At 52.4% G+C, this 19,941-nt stretch overlaps 1 protein-coding gene across 1 annotated transcript in view; it reads right to left on the bottom strand.

Moving 5' to 3' along the window:
* Positions 1 to 16,175, bottom strand: part of PIK3CD (phosphatidylinositol-4,5-bisphosphate 3-kinase catalytic subunit delta) — a 99,371-nt gene extending 83,196 nt beyond the window's left edge. Inside the window, exon 1 of the mRNA XM_050788047.1 lies at positions 15,925 to 16,175. The gene's annotated coding sequence lies outside the window, so the exon portion shown is untranslated. The remainder of the gene's footprint in view (positions 1 to 15,924) is intronic.
* Positions 16,176 to 19,941: the final 3,766 nt, after the last annotated feature.

Below are 19,941 nucleotides of genomic sequence, written 5' to 3'. Positions count from 1 at the left end.
CCCTCCCTCCCTCCCTCCCTGCCTGCCTGCCTGCCTTCCTTCCTTCCTTCCTTCCTTCCTTCCTTCCTTCCTTCCTTCCCCTCTCTCTCTCACTTTCTTTCTGTCTTTCTTTCTTCAGATGGAGTCTCGCTCTGTCACCCAGGCTGGAGAGCAGTTGTGTGATCTCAGCTCACTGCAACCTCCACCTCCCGGGTTCAAGCAATTCTCCCGCCTCAGCCTCCTGCGTAGCTGGGTGTGGTGCCACGCATCTGTAATCCCAGCTAATTTTTTGTGTATTTAGTAGAGACGGGGTTTCACCATGTTAGCCAGGATGGTCTCGATCTCCTGACCTCCGGTGATCTGCCCGCCTTGGCCTCCCAAAGTGCTGGGATTACAGGCATGAGCCACCATGCCCGGCCTTTCCTTCTTTCTCTTTCTTTTCTTCCTTTCTCTTCTTTCTTTTATTTTCTTTGAGACAGGATTTTGTTCCTCGGGCTGGAGTGCAATGGTATGATCATGGCTCACCTCAGCCTCGACCTGTTGGCTCCAGCAATCCTCCTCCCACCAGAGCCTCCCAAGTAGCTGGGACCACAGGCGTGTGCCACCACACCAGGCTAATTTTTTTAATCTTTGGAGATGAGGTCTTGCTATGTTGCCCAGGCTGGTCTTGAACTCCTGGGCTCAAGTGACCCACCTTCCTTGGCCTCCCAATGTGCTGGGATGACAGGCATAAGCCACCATGCCTGGCCAAGAGCATTTTTCAATAGCAACAACAGCAGGTTGTGACATGCTAGTGTGCTGGAGAACTATTCAGTGAGTCAAGATTTTTTTTTTTTTTTTGAAACAGAGTCTCGCTTTGTCACCCAGGCTGGAATGCAGTGGCGCTATCTCAGCTCACTGCAAGCTCCGCCTCCCGGGTTCACGCCATTTTTCTGCCTCAGCCTCCCAAGTAGCTGGGCCTATAGATGCCCGCCACCGCGCCTGGCTAATTTTTTGTATTTTTAGTAGAGATGGGGTTTCACCGTGTTAGCCAGGATGGTCTCGATCTCCTGACCTCATGATCCACCTGCCTCGGCCTCCCAAAGTGCAGGGATTACAGGCGTGAGCCACTGCACCCGGCCAAGTTTTAAAAAAAATAGAACGGGGCTGGGCGCGGTGGCTCACACCTGTAATCCCAGCACTTTGGGAGGCCGAGGCAGTGGATCATGAGGTCAGGAGATCGAGACCATCCTGGCTGACATGGTGAAACCCCGTCTCTATTAAAAATATGAAAAATTAGCCGGGCATGGTGGCGGGCACCTGTAGTCCCAGCTACTCGGGAGGCTGAGGCAGGAGAATGGTGTGAATCTGGGAGGCGGAGCTTGCAGTGAGCAGAGATCGCACCACTGCACTACAGCCTGGGCGACAGAGTGAGACTCCGTCTCAAAAAAAAAAAAAAAAATAGAACAGAGGCTGGGCATGGTGGCTCACGCCTATAATCCCAGCACTTTGGGAGGCCGAGGCAAGGGGATCACCTGAAGTCAGGAGTTCGAGACCAGCCTGGGCAACATGGTGAAATCCTGTCTCCACTAAAAATACAAAAATTATCTGGGCATGGTGGTGCACGCCTGTAATCCCAGCTACTCAGGAGGCTGAGGCAGGAGAATTGCTTGAACCCGGGATGTGGAGGTTGCAGTGAGCCAAGATCGCACCATTGCACTCCAGCCTGAGCAACAGAGTGAGGCTCTGGTTCAAAATAAATACATTAATTAAATTAAATTTTAAAATAGAACAGAAAGACGGTGTCAGGCTGCACTCCCTGTAGTAAGGGCGGGTGTTCCTCCCCCAGGCTTTGGTTCCATTCCTAGGTGTGAGTGTGTGTGAAGTCAAGATGTCAGATGCATTTCTTACTGTAGGTTCCAGTCAATACAACGAGAAAGCTGCTGCCCTGGATCACATGAGGGTGATGGCAAAGAAAAGGCGGAGCAGATGGTTAGAGAAGAAGGCCAAGGTCAGGTTCCACTCCTAGAAAGTCTGACTTGCAAGAACTCGGGCTCCAAGGAGTGCTGAGAGGTGGCCAGGCAGGAATACCTGGGGAAAAGGAGCTGGGAGTCTCTGGCCTTGCACCCTCCATCGCTAGGTTGTGACTGGTGGGCTGCAGAATGACTTAGAGGGTCAGGGGTCGTGGGGTTTGCAGGTGGAGGGGATGGTGCCCCGCGTACTTGATTCCGGGCCAGAGCAGACAGCGCAGAGGTGGCCCAGTGCTCCAGGACTCCAGGGCAGGAATGAGCTGGTGAAGATTGTGTTTCTAGGTCCAGCTGGATGGGGGCTCCACAGAAATTCTTTCTGTAAAACACACATACTCAAAACCCAGGCTACCTAGGGTTCACATCCCTGCCCCACCATCTGTTGGCTGTGTGACCTCAAAGGAGTCACTTCTGCCTCAGTTTCCCCATCTGGCACAAGGGAACAATAATGCACCTTCTGACCCAGGGCTGGGGGAGGGTTCCATGAGTCCGTAGTCCCGCTTCTGATACAAAGTTCAAGAGGTCGTGGAGGAAGTGGGGGAGCAGCAGAGTTTGGGGTCAGGCACCTGGATTCAACTTCATGCCCTCCATACACCGGAGGTGACCTGGGCTTTGCAACACTGATTCATTCAGCAAGTGTGTATCTTGCAGCAAGCTGTGCCTGTGTGTCGGGCTCTGGAGACGCAGCACTGCACAAGCCCCAGGCCTGCCGCCCCCACAACCCCTGGAGTTTATACTCAGTAAGGAAGAGAAACTAAGAAGAATAAAAATAAGATACAGTGTTGTGCTGCAAAGAAATGTAAGATAGGAGGAAAGAGACAGGGGAAGGGGGACTACAGAGCCAAGAAGGCCTCCCTGAGGTCAGGACACCGGAGCTGAGCACGGATCTGGATGAGCTGACGGAGGAGAAGCCGCGTGGGTCTCGAAGGCCAGAGCATCGCAGGCTTTGGCAAGAAATGGTGCAAAGGCCCTGGGCAATGGTGGCATGCTGGAGGCAGGGAGGCCCAGGTTGGGTGCAGATAGCAAGGAGGATCAGGGAGGGGACAGCTGAGGATTTGGGGTTTGACCGAAAGAGCACTGAGAAGCAGAGGGAAGGTTCCAGGCTGAGCCAAGGAGTGGCGGGACTGTGATTCACATGTGAAAAAGCCTGTAACACACACACACACATTTCCTTGCTCAAATGGAAAGAGCTAGAAGCAACAACACCCCAGGAGCAAGGAGGACGCACCAGCACGCCAGCATCTTGATTTTCGTTTTTGTTTTTTTTTTTTCTTTTTTTTGAGACGGAGTTTTGCTCTTGTTGCACAGGCTGGAGTGCAATGGCACAGTCTCGGCTCACTGCAACCTCCGCCTCCCAGGTTCAAGTGATTCTCCTGCCTCGGCCTCCCAAGTAGCTGGGATTACAGTTGCCTGCCACCATGCCCGGCTAATTTTTGTATTTTTAGTAGAGATGGGGTTTTACCATGTTGGTCAGGCTGGTCTTGAACTCCTGACCTCAGGTGATCCAACTGCCTCGGCCTCCCAAAGTGCTGGGATTGCAGGTGTGAGCCACTGCGCCTGGCCTGGATCTTGGGCTTCCTGGGGAAACTGGCAATTCTAGGATGAGGGCAAGAAAAGGACAGATGAAACTGGAACATCTTAAAGTTCCAGAAAGAAAAGAAGTGCTTCCAAACAAAACACCACAATGATGGATGCATATCTGGGAGGTCACAGCAATGAACTGAAAAAGCTTCCAGTGGCCAAAGCTAGAACAACTTGAGCAACAAAAGAAAGAAAGGAGGTCAGGCACGGTGGCTCCCACCTGTAATCCTAGCACTTTGGGAGGGTGAGGCAAGAGGACTATCTAAACTGAGGAGTTCAAGACTGGCCTAGGCAACATAGCAAGCCCTCGTCTCCACTAAAAATAAAAACAAATTCAAAAAAAATTAGCCAGGCATAGTGGTGGGTGCCTGTAATACCAGCTACTCTGGAGGCTGAGGCTCAAGAATCACTTGAACCCGGGAGGCGGAGGTTGCAGTGAGCCGAGATTGTGCCACTGCACTCCAGCCTGGGCGACAGAGCGAGACTCCATCTCAAATAAATAAATAAATAAATAAATAAATAAATAAATAAATGCATGAATGAATGAATGAAGTAACCTTGGATTATAACCCATGGTATAAAATTGATATCCATGCATCTACACTAATACAGCTAAATGGCTGAATACAGAAATATATGGGAGAGAATAGTCAAGTCTCCTGTGCAGAATTCCAAAGAATTTATGTCACCCTCAAGGAGGTGGAGTCCAATTCTCCATCCCATACCTGCGGGCTGCACCTGGTGACTTCCTTCCAAGAAGTAAACTATGGAAGGGGGAAGGGGGACAAAGAGTAACTTCACCTAAGTGGAGATTCTCAGCAAACGTGACCTCAGCCAGGTGACCAAGGCCAACGTTGGCAGCGCTAAGTCATGTTGAAAGCATGTCCCGCTGATATGATGAGATGATAATGGTACTTTCCCTCTGTACTTTTCCTCCCAAGAACCTATAACCCCAGTGTAATCACAAAAGAAGCCCAAATTGAGGGACCTTCTCTAAAATGCCTGACCAGTATGCCTCAAAACTGTCAAGATGAAAAAACCAGGGAAGTCTGAGAAACTGTCACAGTCAGGAGGAGCTGAGACAACTAAGTGTTATGTGGGGGTCTTGGATGGGATTGTGGGACACAAAAAGGTCAGGTAAAAACTAAGGTAATCTGGGCCAGGCATGGTGGTTTATGTCTGTAATCCCAGCACTGTGGGAGGCCGAGGCAGGCAGATTGCTTGAGCCCAGGAGTTCAAGACCAGCCTGCGCAACATCGTGAGACCTTGTCTCTACAAAAAAATTAAAAATTATGGCCGGGCACCGTGGCTCACGCCTGTAATCCCAGCACTTTGGGAGGCTGAGGCAGGCGGATCATGAGGTCAGGAGTTTGAGACCAGCCTGGCCAACATGGTGAAACCCCAACTCTACTAAAAATACAAAAACTAGCCAGGCGTGATGGCAGGCGCCTGTAATCCCAGCTACTTGGAAGGCTGAGGCAGGAGAATCACTTGAACCTGGGAGGCAGAGGTTGCAGTGAGCCGAGATCGTGCCACTGCACTCCAGTCTGGGTGACAGAGCTAGACTCCGTCTTGGGGGAAAAAAAAATTAGCTGGGCGTCGTGGCACACTCCTGTACTCCCAGCTACTCAGGAAGTCAAGGTGGGAGGATTGCTTGAGCCCAGGAGGTCAAGATGGCACTGAGCTATGATTGAGCCACTACACTTGAGCCTGGGTGACAGAGCAGAGACCTTGGCTCAAAACAAACAAACAAAAAAACGAAAGTAGGCCAGGCACGATGACTCATGCCTATAATCCCAACACTTTGGGAGGCCGAGGTGGGCGGATCTCTTGAGGCTAGGAGTTCAAGACCAGCCTGGCCAACATGGTGAAACCCTATCTCTACTAAAAATGAAAAAATTAGCCAGACATGGTGGCACCTGCCTGTAATCCCAGCTACTCGGGAGGCTGAGGTAGGAGAATCGCTTGAGCCCAGGAGGCAGAGGTTGCAGGGAGCTGAGATTATGCCATTGCACTCCAGCCTGGCCAACAGCGGGAGACTGTGTCTCAAAAAAAAACCAAAAAACAAACAAACGGTCGGGCGCGGTGGCTCAAGCCTGTAATCCCAGCACTTTGGGAGGCCGAGACGGGCGGATCACGAGGTCAGGAGATCGAGACCATCCTGGCTAACACGGTGAAACCCCGTCTCTACTAAAAAATACAAAAAAAAACTAGCTGGGGGAGGTGGCGGCGCCTGTAGTCCCAGCTACTTGGGAGGCTGAGGCAGGAGAATGGCGTGAACCCGGGAGGCGGAGCTTGCAGTGAGCTGAGATCCGGCCACTGCACTCCAGCCCGGGCGACAGAGCGAGACTCCGTCTCAAAACAAAACAAAACAAAACAAAAAACAAACAAAAAACCCTGAAGACAACGGTTGAGACTGAGGGGCAGGCAGAGGCAGAGCCCCAGAAGAGGGAGGCAGAAAACTCCAGAAAGTGAGGCCCTGTTCTCCCAGCCCTGCCCTGGAGAGTCTGTCCTTAGGGGTGGAGGTGCCTCAGCCTCCCCTTCTGGGGGCCCTGAAATGCAGCCCTGCCCCCAACCCTTCAGTCTGTTTCTTCTGTAAAAATGAGGTTTGTTACTCCAACTTCAGAGAAGTTGTGAGGCTAAAAATAGAGGTTTTAGCGAAAGTGGTTGAGAGACAAGTAAAAGCTTTGCAAATAGGTTACCCTCTTGGGGGTGCTCAGCAGGATGGAGCTGGGCCCTGCCCCATCCGCCACTATGCAGGGTGCTCCTGCTCCAAAAGCCTCTATTTCTCTAGATGAATACCCACTCTCGGTAGTTAGCCCTCTATCTTGAAAAGCACCTAGTGTGTGAAGCAACCCCAGGTGAAACCCCAAAATCCTCCATGAGAAGGAATAGAAATGGTTACTTTTTCCCAGGACAGAAAGACAGGATGAAAAAGTGTATATCCAGGAGAGGGAAAAGGCTTAGAATTAGAAGAAACCATTTTCCACATGTAAGGAGTTGAATGGTGGCCTCCAAAAAGATACGTCTGGATCCTAATCCCAGGCCGGAGGTGATGGCTCACTCTTGTAATCCCAACACTTTGGCAGGATGAGGTGGGCAGATGGCTTGAGCCCAGGAGTTTGAGACCGGCCTGGGCAACCTGGCAAAATCTCATCTCCACAAAAGCTAGCAGGTCATGGTGGTGGGCACCTGTGGTCCCAGTTCCTCCTGAGGCTGAGGTGGGAGGATCACTTGAGCCCAGAAAGCAGAGGTTGCAGTGGGCCAAGATCGCACCACTGCACTCCAGCCTGGGCGACAGAGCAAGACGCTGTCTCAAAAAAAAAAAAAAAATTGCAAAAGGGTCAGATGATTGAAGTTTTGACAACATCGGAAGCGGGGTTTGGAGGTTCTGCAGGGAGGGGTGACAAGCTATAGGGAGGTGAGGGAGGCGTGAGTGCACAGTGAGTGAAAAGGTGCAGATAACGGCTCTCAGGTAGCTTCGAAACTGCCCTCAGCAGAACAGGTGATGGATGGTCTGTAGCAATCTATCTGTGCAGTTGCCTGTAAGTCTCTTTTCCTCTGATAGGATCTTTCCTAGACCCATCTTTAGGCTGATAAGGAGCCTCAGAGTAAGCCTCTGCTTGCATTCAGTACTTAGTCACGTAGAGCTCCTTTATTTTTTCATTTATTTATTTATTTATTTTGAGACAGAGTCTCGCTCTGTTTTCCAGGCTGGAGTACAATGGCAAGATCTCAACTCACTGCAACCTCTGCCTCCAGGGTTCAAGCAATTCTTCTGCCTCAGCCTCCCGAGTAGCTGGGAATACAGGTGCCTGCTACCACGCCTGGCTAATTATTTTTGCATTTTTACTAGAGACGGGATTTCACCATGTTGGCCAGGCTGGTCTCAAAGTCCTGACCTCAAGTGATCCGCCTGCCTTGGCCTCCCAAAGTGCTAGGATTACAGGCGTGAGCCATGGTGCCCGGCCTAGAACTCCTTGACAGGTGTATGGTTTTTACAAAAGAACAACTTTTCAGAGGTATTCCTGTGTCTGCAGTTTATCTAAAGAGCCATCTCAAAATACGCAAAGAAATACATTTGGGGTGGCAGATTTTAGTCTGCCACAGAGCGATGTGGCCACAAGCCAAGGAGTGCCAGGAGCTGCCAGAAGCTGGAAGAGGCTAGTAAGGATCCTCCCGTATGGCCTCTAGAGAGAGCATGGCCCTGCCTCCACTGTGACTTTGGACTTCTGACTACCTGAACTGGAAGAGAATAAACTGGCTGTTTATTTACTTATTTATTAAGATAGGTTCTTGCTCTGTCACCCAGGCTGGAGTGCAGTGGTGTGATCATGGCTCAGTACAACCTCGTTCTCCTGGGCTTAAGTGATCCTGTGGCATAGCTGGGACTGTAGGCGCACACCACCATGCCTAGCTAATTTTTGTAATTTTGTAGAGATGGAGTTTCACTATGCTTCCTGGGCTAGTCTCAAACTCCTGGGCTCAAGCAATCCTACCACCTTGGCCTCCCATAGTACTGGGATCACAGGTGTGAACCACCATGCCTGGCCTCTTCTATGGATTATTATGCAGCCAATAAAATGAGAAGTATAAAGATGTGGCCTCAGGTCGGGTGCAGTGGCTCATATCTGTAATCCTAGCACTTTGGGAGGCCAAGGCGGGCAGATCATGAGGTCAGGAGTTTGAGATCAGCCTGGCCAACATGGTGAAACCCCGTCTCTACTAAAAATACAAAAATTAGCTGGGTGTGGTGGCAGGCGCCTGTAATCCCAGCTACTCAGGAGGCCGAGGCAGGAGAATTGCTTGAACCCAGAAGGCAGAGGTTGCAGTGAGCTGAGATCATGCCACTGCACTCCAGCCCGGGCAACAGAGTAAGACTCCATCTCAAAATAATAAAAAAATAAAAAAAGATGTGGCCTCGTGGAAAGGGTTTGGGCCTCACAATCAAATGAGAAAAGGCAGATACACTGCTGGGCAATCAGCCATGGCCTTTCATGCATCATCCTGCCGCGTTCTCTAGTAACGCCCTGTGATCACTGCTGTTACAGTCTCCATTTTACTAGTTAAGAAACTGAGGCGGTGCCATAGCTGGGCGTGGTGGCTGACACTTGTAATCCCAGCACTTTGGGAGGCCAAGGCAGCTGGATCACTTGAGACCAGGAGCTTGAGACCAGCCTGGCCAACATGGAGACACTTTGTCTCTACTAAAAATACAAAAATTAGCCAGACATGGTGGCAGGCACCTGTAATCCCTCAGTGGGTGAGGCTGAGGCACAAGAATCACCTGAACCTGGGAGGCAGAGTTTGCAGTGAGCTGAGATTGTGTCACTGCACTCCAGCCTGGGCAACAGAGCAAGACTGTCTCAAAAAAAAAAAAAAAAGAAAGAAAAGAAAAGAAAGAAACCATGCCATAGGTAACTTGCCAAGGTCACCAACTTGATAGGTGGAGGTTTATGAACTCTATCCACCTAAGCCCTGAGCTGTGAGCTTCGCCGTCCCTGGTGGCCTTTCTATAACCCTGAAGCCAGGTAGAAGGAGGGGCATAGGGCTTATTGGACAAGAGATAACATTAAGTTGGCCCATGAACCAAAAATGGGAGGAAGAAAATGTGTCACATCACCACCCAGAGGGCCAGCCTCTGCCTTCTCCCTATGGCTGGAACCGTCCAGAGAAAGGCGTGGCACATCCACTCAAAAGAAGAGTAAGCAGCCACTGAAAATGACAATTCTGAAGACCCACAGCATCATGGGAAATGATGGTGTCTTCTGGTGAAAAAACTCAATGCAAAGCCCAGTGAGGTGGCTCATGCCTGTAATCCCAGCACTTTGGGAGGCCCAGGTAGGAGGATCATTTGAGGCCAGGAGTTCAAGACCAGCCAGGCCAACACGGTGAAACCCTGTCTCTACTAAAAATACAAAAATTAGCCAGGTATGGTAGCGGGCACCTGTAATCCCAGCTACTGGGGAGGCTGAAGCATGAGAATTGCTTAAACCCAGGAGGTGGAGGCTGAAGTGAGCCAAGATTGCACCACTGCACACCAGCCTGAGCCACAGAGCGAGACCCTGCCCCCTACCCCCAAAAAATGCAGAATTGTTTGTACCTGGGTCACAACTGTGTGTGACATACACACATGGGCACAGTGGGAGGGGACTTAGAACAGTGGGAGGGGACTTAGAACAGTGGAAGCTGGGAGAGAGGTGGGGTTTCAAATGTTTTCTTTCAATTTTTGTCTGTCTGCTCACATTTTGCTAACGGTGTAATAAAAATACATAAATGTAAGACAAAAAACTGGGCATTTATTTATTTACTTCCTTTCCCAAGTCAGAGCGAACCCCTCTTGCTGCTCATATCAGGATTTTGGATGGGCAAGTGTTTCATCTGTCTGGGCTCCAGGCCCTATTTGGTGCAGCCAGATGCTCACATGTCTGCCTGCACCATCAGTAACAGGGGCAGCCCCGTATCGGGATGGGAACCCACCAGAAGGACTCCTTTGGGAATGCACTTGGCATGGGAGAAGTCTGTCAGTGGACAGCAGAGCCTCAACCAATGGGAGCTGTAATCCAGGCAATTGCAAGAACACAGTGCTATGGCAATGGATGCCCAGCTCCGGCTCTAGGAGATCCCTCACGCATCCACATGGCTACACCAGCAGTCTCCAGTCAGGTGTGACTGCCCAGCATGCCGTTGACCCTATCCAAGTTGATTAGACCAGGGGTGGTCACCTGACCCAAGGCGAGCCAGTTAGCGATTTCCCTGGGAATATGGAATTGGAATCAAGGGAACAGAGTTAGTGTTCTTTAGACACCTGGAGCGTGGGTGGTCTAACATGGAAGCCAGGGAGCTGCAGGGCCTCTTACGCCCTCAAAAGGACTAAAGAAATCAGAGGAGCGGATATGCAGAGGAAGAGAGATTGGGGGAGAATCATGTAGCAGATGCATAGAGAGGAAGAGAGAGACACAGATGAGAAACAAAATTCTCATCTTTCCAGCTCCTGGTTACTGTAGCTTATTTTTTCAAGACAGTCTTGCTCTGTCACCCAGGCTGGAGTACGGTGGTGCAATCTTGACTCACTGCAACCTCCACCTCCCAGGTTCAAGCGATTCTCCTGCCTCGGCCTCCTGAGTAACTGGGATTACAGGAGTGCACCACCACGTTTGGCTAAGAGAGGGGGTTTCACTATGCTGGCCAGGCTGGTCTCGAACTCCTGACGTCAGGTGACCCACCCGTCTCGGCCTCCCAAAGTGCTGGGATTACAGGCGTGAGCCACCGCGCCTGGTGTAAATTTCCTTCTTCCTACAAGGACACCCAAGTTCAGTGTAACCTCATCTCAACTAATTACATCTGCAAAGACCTTATTTCCAATTAAGATCACATTCTGAGGTTCTGGGTAAGCACACATTTTGGGAAGACAATAGTCAGTATAAAATCTCTTGAGTTGGATATTATTATTCAAAACAAAACAAAACAAAATCTCAAATAATACAGATATTGGTGTCAGAAGTGGGGTGTCAAGAAACAATTTTTCAAAGAAAGTATGAAACTAGCTGACTCGAGCCAGAGTGAGGGGTAATGAAGTTTTCCTATTTTTGGATGGGACACTGGCAGTTCTTGTTTTGTGTTAATAGATCAGTTAAACTATTTTCAGTGACCTCATAGGAGTCAAAGGCTGAAGCTTTAAGAAACTTGGAGGCTGGACGCAGTGGCTCATGCCTGTAATCCCAGCGATTTGGGAGGCCAAGGAGGGCAGATAACTTGAACTCCGGAGTCTGAGACCAGCCTGGGCAACATGGTGAGGCCGCATCTCTACAAAAAATACAAAAATTAGGGCCGGGCGTGGTAGCTCACGCCTGTAATCCCAGCACTTTGGGAGGGTGAGGCTGGTGGATCACATGAGGTAAGGAGTTCGAGACCAGCCTGGCCAACATGGTGAAACCCTGTCTTTACTAAAAATGCAAAAATTAGGCCGGGTGCGGTGGCTCAAGCCTATAATCCCAGCACTTTGGGAGGCCAAGACGGGCGGATCACGAGGTCAGGAGATCAAGAAGATCCTGGCTAACACGGTGAAACCCCGTCTCTACTAAAAAATACAAAAAACTAGCCGGGTGACGTGGCGGGTGCCTGTAGTCCCAGCTACTCGGGAGGCTGAGGCAGGAGAATGGCTTAAACCCAGGAGGCGGAGCTTGCAGTGAGCTGAGATCGGGCCACTGTACTCCAGCCTAGGCGGCAGAGTGAGACTCCATCTCAAAAAAAAAAAAAAAAAAAAAAAAAAAAAAATGCAAAAATTAGCCAGGCCTGGTGATGCACGCCTGTAATCCCAGCTACTCAGGAGGCTGAGGCAGGAGAATCGCTTGAACCTGGAAGGCAGAGGCTATAGTGAGCTAAGATCATGTCACTGCACTCCAGCCTAAGTGACAGAGTGAGACTGCGTCTCAAAAAAATAAATAAAAAAAAAATAAAGCAAAAATTAACCAGGTGTGGTGGCACACACTTGCAGTCCCAGCTACTCAGGAGGCTGAGAAGGGAGGATCACCTGAGCCCCAGAGTAGAAGTTGCAGTGAGCCGAGATCACACCACTGCACTCTAGCCTGGGCAACAGAGTAAGACCCGGTCTAAAAAAAAGAAAAAAAAGAATGTGAGCCTAGCAACTGGAATGAGAATATCTGGAAAGAGCCAGAGGAGCACACAACCCTTAACCTCTGGTCTCTGGTTCGTCTTAAGTACTTCCTCTTCCCAGACAAACATGATGGTATCTCCTATTGTCCAGTGGTAGAAGGGCAGGCAGGGATAGCATTCCAAGAGAAATTAGAGAAAAAAAATCTTTCTATCTCAAGCCAGATGATTATTTCCTCTTTTCACTCTTTTTTTTTTTTTTTGAGACGGGGTCTCACGCTGTTGCCCAGGCTGGAGTGCAGTGGTGCGATCTCGGCTCACTGCAAGCTCCGCCTCCCGGGTTCCCGCCATTCTCCTGCCTCAGCCTCCTGAGTAGCTGGGACTACAGGCGCCCGCCACCGCGCCCGGCTAATTTTTTGTATTTTTAGTAGAGACGGGGTTTCACTGTGGTCTCGATCTCCTGACCTTGTGATCCGCCCGCCTCGGCCTCCCAAAGTGCTGGGATTACAGGCTTGAGCCACCGCGCCCGGCCCCTCTTTTCACTCTTATGCTGAAAAAAGAAATTAGCCCTCATATTTGCTGCTAAGAAATCTGAACCTTGGGGACATGACCTAGTCTAAGGCTGAATGTTCAACTGCATAAGATGTCACGACATTATGTGGGCGTGATGGCTCACGCCTGTAATCCCAGCACTCTGGGAGGCTGAGGCAGGAGGATCGCCTGAGGTCAGGAGTTCAAGACCAGCCTGGCCAAAATAGTGAAACCCCGTTTCTACTAAAAATACAAAAAATTAGCTGGGCCTGGTGGTGAGCACCTGTAATCCCAGCTACTAGGGAGGCTGAGGCAGGAGAATCGCTTGAACCCGGGAAGTGGAGGTTGCAGTGAGCCAAGATCACGCCATTGCACTCCAGCCTGGGCAACAAGAGTGACATTGATTATTGGTAAATGGCATGAACCCAAATAAAAATCACAGGCAACCAACTAGCGTTTTATGAGAGTTGAAAATCAGGAAACCAAGCCAGACAAATTGGGGTTTGTGATATCTCATCCACCTGGAGAATTCCTAAGCCAAAGTACCAGCACCAACAAGAATCAGGTTGCTAAGATGATTGTATCACCTCCTAGAAGCTGCCTTCCCAAGAAACTCTCAAGGGTAGGTCTGAGAGACTCTAGACTAGAAGGGATCTAGAGATTCCTTCTCCACGGGCAGAACTTGGGGTAGTCACATCTGTCAACAAAGGGGCCAAGGAAGGTAGCCACAGAGCAAATCCCTTGTGATACCTTGTTCAAATGTTCAATTTACCCGACCCATCTGGAATGCTGTGGCATGTGCTTTGTATCTATCCACATTTTTGCTCTATAGATCAAGTATGGTAGCAGAGGTTAAATTGATCTGTTCCTCTGTTGACAGCATCCTGGAGAGCAACCAGAGAGGAGACTCAGCAGAAACAGAGGGCAGCTGGGCATAACGGCACATGGCTGCAGTCCCAGTTACTTGGGAGGCTGAGGCGGGAGGATTGCTTGAGCCCAGGAGTCTGAGGCTGTAGTGCACTATCCTTGCACTTGTGGATAGCCACTGCACGCCAACCTGGCAACACAGCTGAGACCCTGTCTCTTTACAAAAAAGAAAGAAGCTGGGTGCAGTGGCTGACGCCTGTAATCACAGCACTTTGGGAAGCAGAGGCAGGTAGATCACCTGAGGTTGGGAGTTTGAGACCAGCCTGACCAACATGGAGAAACCCCATCTCTACTAAAAAGACAAAATTAGCTGGGCATAGTGGCGCATGCCTGTAATCCCAGCTACTCGGGAGGCTGAGGCAGGAGAATTGCTTGAACCTGGGAGGCAGAGGTTGCGGAGAGCTGAGATTGCACTCCAGCCTGGGCAACAAGAGCAAAACTCCGTCTCAAAAAAACAAATAAATAAAAATTAAAAAAAGAAAGAAAAAGGAAGGAAGGAAGGAAGGAGGGTGGGAGGGAAGAAAGGAAGGAAGGGAGGGAGGGAGGGAGGGAGGATATCAGATGAAGATGGCAGCTCTGAGAATAGAGCCCTGAATGCAACAGTTTGACATGGTGACATGGCTTGGATCACCTCATTTGACAGGGGAGAGGTATTTGAGGTTGACTTTGAGGTGTGGCAGGACCAGGTAAAGCAAAGAAAACTGGAATGGGGATATCCGGGAAAAGTCAAAGGAGCTGGGCAAGGGCCTGTGTGCTGGGCAGGACCAGAATGGAATGAACTAGAATGGACACCACTGGCCTTTAGACTATTAGGCCAACTTGCCCCCATCCCTTTCTTTTTTTCTGAGTTGCAGTCTTGCTCTGTCACCCACACTGTCACCCAGGCTGGAGTGCCGTGGCGCGATCTCAGCTCACTGCAACCACCATCTCCAGGGTTCAAGCAATTATCCTGCCTCAGCCTACTGAGCAGCTGGGATTACAGGCATCTGCCACCATGCCCAGCTAATTTTTTGCATTTTTAGTAGAGATGGGGTTTCACCATTTGTCCAGGCTAGTCTTGAACTCCTGGCCTCAAGTGATCTGCCTGTCTTGGCCTCCCGAAGTGCTGAGATTACAGGCATGAGCCACTGTGCCCAGACGGTCTGACCCCCTTTTGGTAACCCTTTGTCATGTACCCATGAGGACAGATGCTTAGTGTTCACACTTGACCACCAGCTAGCTGAACGGACTGGAAGGGAGGCCTGGATCCAACACAGGCTGATCAAGTCCTTTCCAGGGAGGTGGGCTTGAGACCATACATAGTTCTCTTTGGGTGAAGGGGTCCAGGATGTAGCAGCTTGGCAGGTGTGATACAGATGGGCAGATGGGGGCAGACAGGTGAGTGGTGCTGAGAAGTGTCCCCGGGCTATCTCCAGCTCTGGGTCTGATAAGAGCACCCTGCATCTCTGTTGTAAAATTAGTCCCCTTTCCTGCTTGAGCAAAAGGGAGCTGGTTTCTGAGCTTAGGCTGGGGCATGAATTCTGTCCCGGGGTACAGGGTGAGGCTATAGCTTTCGAACAATTGGGTGCCCAATCATCTGAATGGAGCCAACCCAGCCAGCCTCCCAGGGTCACCTCTCATCACTTCCCCTCTCTGCCCTCCCTGCTGGGCCAAGAACCGGGACTTGTAGCTCCAGAACATCCCAGGCTGGCTGTCTGACTCTGGGCCTTTGCACATGCTGTTCCCTTTACCTGGAGTGCCCTTCCCCACACTTCCTTCTGCCCTGTCCTGTGCGCGCGCACGCACACACACACGTACACACACACACACACGCACACGCACGCACTTTCTCTGCTAACTACTCAGTAGAATTCGGGCCCTGCACAGATGTTACCTGCCTTGGCCCCCTTGCCTCGAGGAACCCTTCCTCATACTCCAGGCTGTATCATCCCCCTCCCAGCACTCCGCCTACTCAACCGTGATTGCCTATTCACTCAGCTGCTCCTGGGAGCAGGCACGCTGCGTGGATCTGGACTGGCTCCTGGGCTGCCTCCCTGTGTTTGGCACCCAGAGGGTGTCGCCAGTCATGAAGGAATACAAGAGTGATGTGGTCATGAAGGGGCAAGGTGATGCTTTGCCCAGGGGCCAGGGGGCTGTAGCCGAGGAAGAGAAAGGACAAGTGTCCACATCCCAGCCAGTGCAGGAACAGCCCCTTCACACCCTTCAAGGAGAGGCCTGACGCCGAGAGACCCTGCAGTCCATGTTCCAAGGCCTGACGGCCTCCGGGGAGTAGGGAGGCTGGACTCACCTGTCAGAGTGGTCCCTCTGCCCCTGGTATCACCGGACAGATGTGGGTCCAGCCTGGATCAGTCCATCCCTGGAGTCATTCTCAAGCCTAGGGAAAAATGCTGTTTCCAGAGTGAGGACCGCACTGAGGACTCCTCTGCTCCCCCCGTGGGCCAGCCCCCAGCCTCCTTAGCATCCTCAGCTACTCTGAGCTGGAGCCTGCAGAGTGCAAAGCACACTCCTCTCACAACCTCGTGGCGTCCGGGGCGCCTCCGACCCCAGGGCTTCCTTCCCAGGCAGGCCTCCGCCTCCACCCCCACTCGCCCCTCACCCCATGAAAGAGTAATGGCGCAAAATCCGTTGGGGAGAAAAACAGGAAGTGGAGAGCAAGACTGCAGAAGCGCTCCCCAGACAAGTGTGGCAGCCCGTCCACCGCAGCCTTACGGGAAAGTGGTCAGGGGCAGTCCCGGTCTGACTGCGGGGGCGGGGGAGCCCAGGGCAAGCGGGGAGTCCGGCGAGGACCCTGCTGCGAGGGGCTTTGTTTTTAGACTGAACTTCACACCTGCACCCGGCCTCTGACATCTTAGCTCACCTTCTCCCAGCAGCTCCCCAAGGTTGAGACCATTACCCCATTTTACAGACAGGCAGGTGCACTCAGAGAAGTGAAGTGACTTGGCCAAGGTCACACAGCCTTTCCCACGGCGGGGTCACGGCTCCTCGATTCTTTCTCAGGCTTTGATTTCTATTTGTGGGATGTTTTTGTTCTAGGCCTCTGAGCGCGGTGGGTGGGGATGGGGGGCAGGGACTGCTGTTTCTGGCTTCTCAGCACATCCTCATTCTCGGCTGGTGGTAAGAAACGGGAGAGGGTCAGCTGCTGAGGACCGTCCTCCCCTGGGGGTTCGTAGAATGTGTGAGCTGGGAGGACAGGTGCCCCGGCCTCTTTCTTGGAGAAGAGGAGAAGGAGCCTGGGGAGAAGGCACCCTGCTGACAGCCGAAGAGGGAGGGCACCAACCCCCAGCACAAACTCAGGTAGGTGTGGCCCTGAAGCCCCAGGACTCAGAACTTCAAGTGAGTTCAGACTCACCCCTTCCTCCTGGGGCCGAAACTCACAGCAGCCCCAGGCCTTAGAGGCGCCAGTGGCCCGAGACCCCCCGGGGAAGAGGTGACCTCAGGTGGCCTCACTGGGGTGACAGTGGGGAGAGAACCCGCTGAAAATACTCCCCACCCAGGCCCACCCCTCACTTGGGTCATGAAGCCCCCTCGCCCTGCCTGCCCCACCCCAGGACAGACCACAGACGGTAAACAGGGGCTTCTGGGGACCCTCCCATGGAATTCCCACCGCCCAACCTTTTGCTTCCAACAGCCCTGGGGGAGCTGAGTCCTCGGGATCACCCTTACTGCTCAGTGTCACCCTGGTCTTGACCGCAGCTCATCTCTCCTTCACCACCCACTCGTCCACCCTGGCCACCACCTACCTCTTCCCCTCCAGCTGCCTCTGGAAATCCCCCCAACATTCCACGGAGCCCTCAAACTCAACACACCTCCAACCAATCTCACCGGGGCCACCAACTCTGGGCCACCTCCGTGTGAGGAAGGCAAGGAAGGCACTCTGCCTGGTCACTGAGGCTGAAACCTCAGAGCTGAGCTGTGGCCTCCACTCACCCACCACACACCCATCCTCCGTCCACGGCAGGGGTGCCTTTCCCAGAAGGCTCTGGGGCTGCTTAGACCACAGCAGAGGCCAGTGCTCAACTTTTAGAATTGTTGTTGGAAATAAATAATTCATATATGTAAAACTGCTTATAACTGAGCCTGACACAGTGAACCCCAGAAAATGTGAGTGTTTGAGCTATCCTTCTAGTATATTTTAGAACAGCATCTTTGGGCTTTGTGAGACTGGATGTTTCTGCTCTAAAAGAAGAATATTTTTCTTTCTTTCTTTTTGAGACTGAGTCTCACTCTGTCACCCAGGCTGGAGCGCAGTAGCGCGATCTTGGCTCACTGCAACCTCCACCTCCCGGGTTCAAGCGATTCTCCTGCCTCAGCCTCCCGAGTAGCTGGAGTTACAGGAATGCGCCACCACACACGGCTAATTTTTGTATTTTTTTGTAGAGACAGGGTTTCACCATGTTGGCCAGGCTGATCTCAAACTCGTGACCTCAGGTGATCCACTGGCCTCAACCTCCCAAAGTGCTGGGATTACAGGCGTCTCTCTCTGTTGCCCAGGCTGGATTGCAGTGGCACGATCTCAGCTCACTGCAGCCCCAGCCCCCTGGCTCCTGCGGGAGGTGCTGTCTGCCTCCGTGGTTCCTCCACTGTTCTCAGATCAACAGTGGGGCTCTGCCACCCACAGCCTCTGCTCCCTGTCACCGTAGGCTGACAAGAAACAAGAGGCCCTCCGGCCTTCAGCATCGAAGGCCCCTCCTCTCTCTACTGCCTTTGGACAGCAGTCATCCCTCAGCACCAACAGCACCCAGGGCCAGCGGGGAAGGTGGCCACGATAAGAAAGGCCTGGCCGCCCTTCCCTTTGTGCAGGAGACTCAGCCCCCGGTCCTCAGCCATCCCAGCATCACAGGGAACTAGAATCATGAGTTAATATCTGTGAAGTGCCCTGAACCTCGCCAGACCTGGACGAGAACTCTGTACACATGTTATCATCATCATCACCACTACTGTCACCTAATTTAATCCTTACAGCCGCCCTGTGAGATCAGTGTCATGCTCCCACTGCACAGGCGCGAAGTCTGAGGTGGAGAGAGGCGAGGCCGCGCGCCTTCGTGCAGGCAGCTGCCCAGGGATTCAAACCCTAGCCTGTTGGATGCTCCTGCTCGTAGCCTCGTGCACGGCTTTCAGTCTCCGCGGGTGTGGGGCCGGCTGTGGAGGTGCACACCTCTGTGCCGCCGCCACCCCTGCAGGAGGCAAGGAGGCCGCGACGGAGCTCGGCTGCCGGGAGCCTTAGGCCGCCCAGCCGCGCTTCTCCCCGGGGCATCCACTCCCCGACCTCGCGGCCTCCGGGTTGGGCGCACGGAAAGCGCGCGGCGCCACCTGGTGGCGATGCCTGGCCAAGGCCACGGCCGCCGGCAACCCTCAGCCCCTGGCTCAGCGGCTCCCCCTGCTGCCCGCTCGGCGGCGCCGCGTGGTTTCCGCCGCATTCTCGGGACTGGGAACGCGGAATTCACTTTCTCTCCTGCCCGCTTCCTCCAGGCATGGGGAAATGAGCGTAAACCCTGGCAGGTACTGAGTCAGCAAAGCTCATTTTGTTGAAACTGTGTTTTGTGTCCCTCCAAACCTCCCATTCCTTTTTTTTGTTTTGTTTTGTTTTTGAGACGGAGTCTTGCTCTGTAGCCCAAGCTGGAGTGCAATGGTGCGATCTCGGCTCACTGCAACCTCCACCTCCTGGGTTCAAGCGATCCTCAGCCTCCCGAGTAGCTGGGATTACAGGCGTGCATCACCACACCTAGCTAAATGTATTTTTAGTAGAGATGGGGGTTTCACCATGTTGGCCAGGCTGGTCTTGAACTTCTGACCCCAGGTGATCCGCCCCCGCCTTGGCCTACCAAAGTGCTGAGATTACAGCTATGCGCCACCGTGCCCGGCCTCCTTTCTTAATTCCTGCATTGCAAGTGGCAGATTGTTCTAGAGCCGCCTGCCGCAGCCTTGGTACTGGCAGCTCAGCCTGGTGCTGACCCTTCCCTCCTCCCTGCCCAGCTCTGCGGCCCTGTGCCCCGGACCCTCTCTCCGGCAGCCTAGGGGGCATCCCCATCCAGGCACTTGCAGGTCCCCGCAAATGGAATCTGCCCCAACCCGACTCCCCACCCACCCCTGGCTCACTCTTCCTTTCTGCTTCAGTGAAAGCTGTCCCCCTCTCTCCTGTGGTCAGAGCAGAAACCCCCAACAGGGTTCACTTCTCTCTCTTGCCCGCCGCCTCATGCAGGTGTTGCCAAGTCTCGCTGTCTGAGATGGTCAAGGGACGGGGCTACAGGTTACACCCATTCATTCTGCACTTTACCAAATGCCACCAGTATCCCTGAGAATACAG

This window comes from Macaca thibetana, chromosome 1, assembly GCF_024542745.1.
Source record: "Macaca thibetana thibetana isolate TM-01 chromosome 1, ASM2454274v1, whole genome shotgun sequence".
NCBI lineage: Eukaryota > Metazoa > Chordata > Mammalia > Primates > Cercopithecidae > Macaca > Macaca thibetana.
Note: the sequence above shows the minus strand (reverse complement) of the source record. Positions and strands in the feature narration are given on the sequence as shown.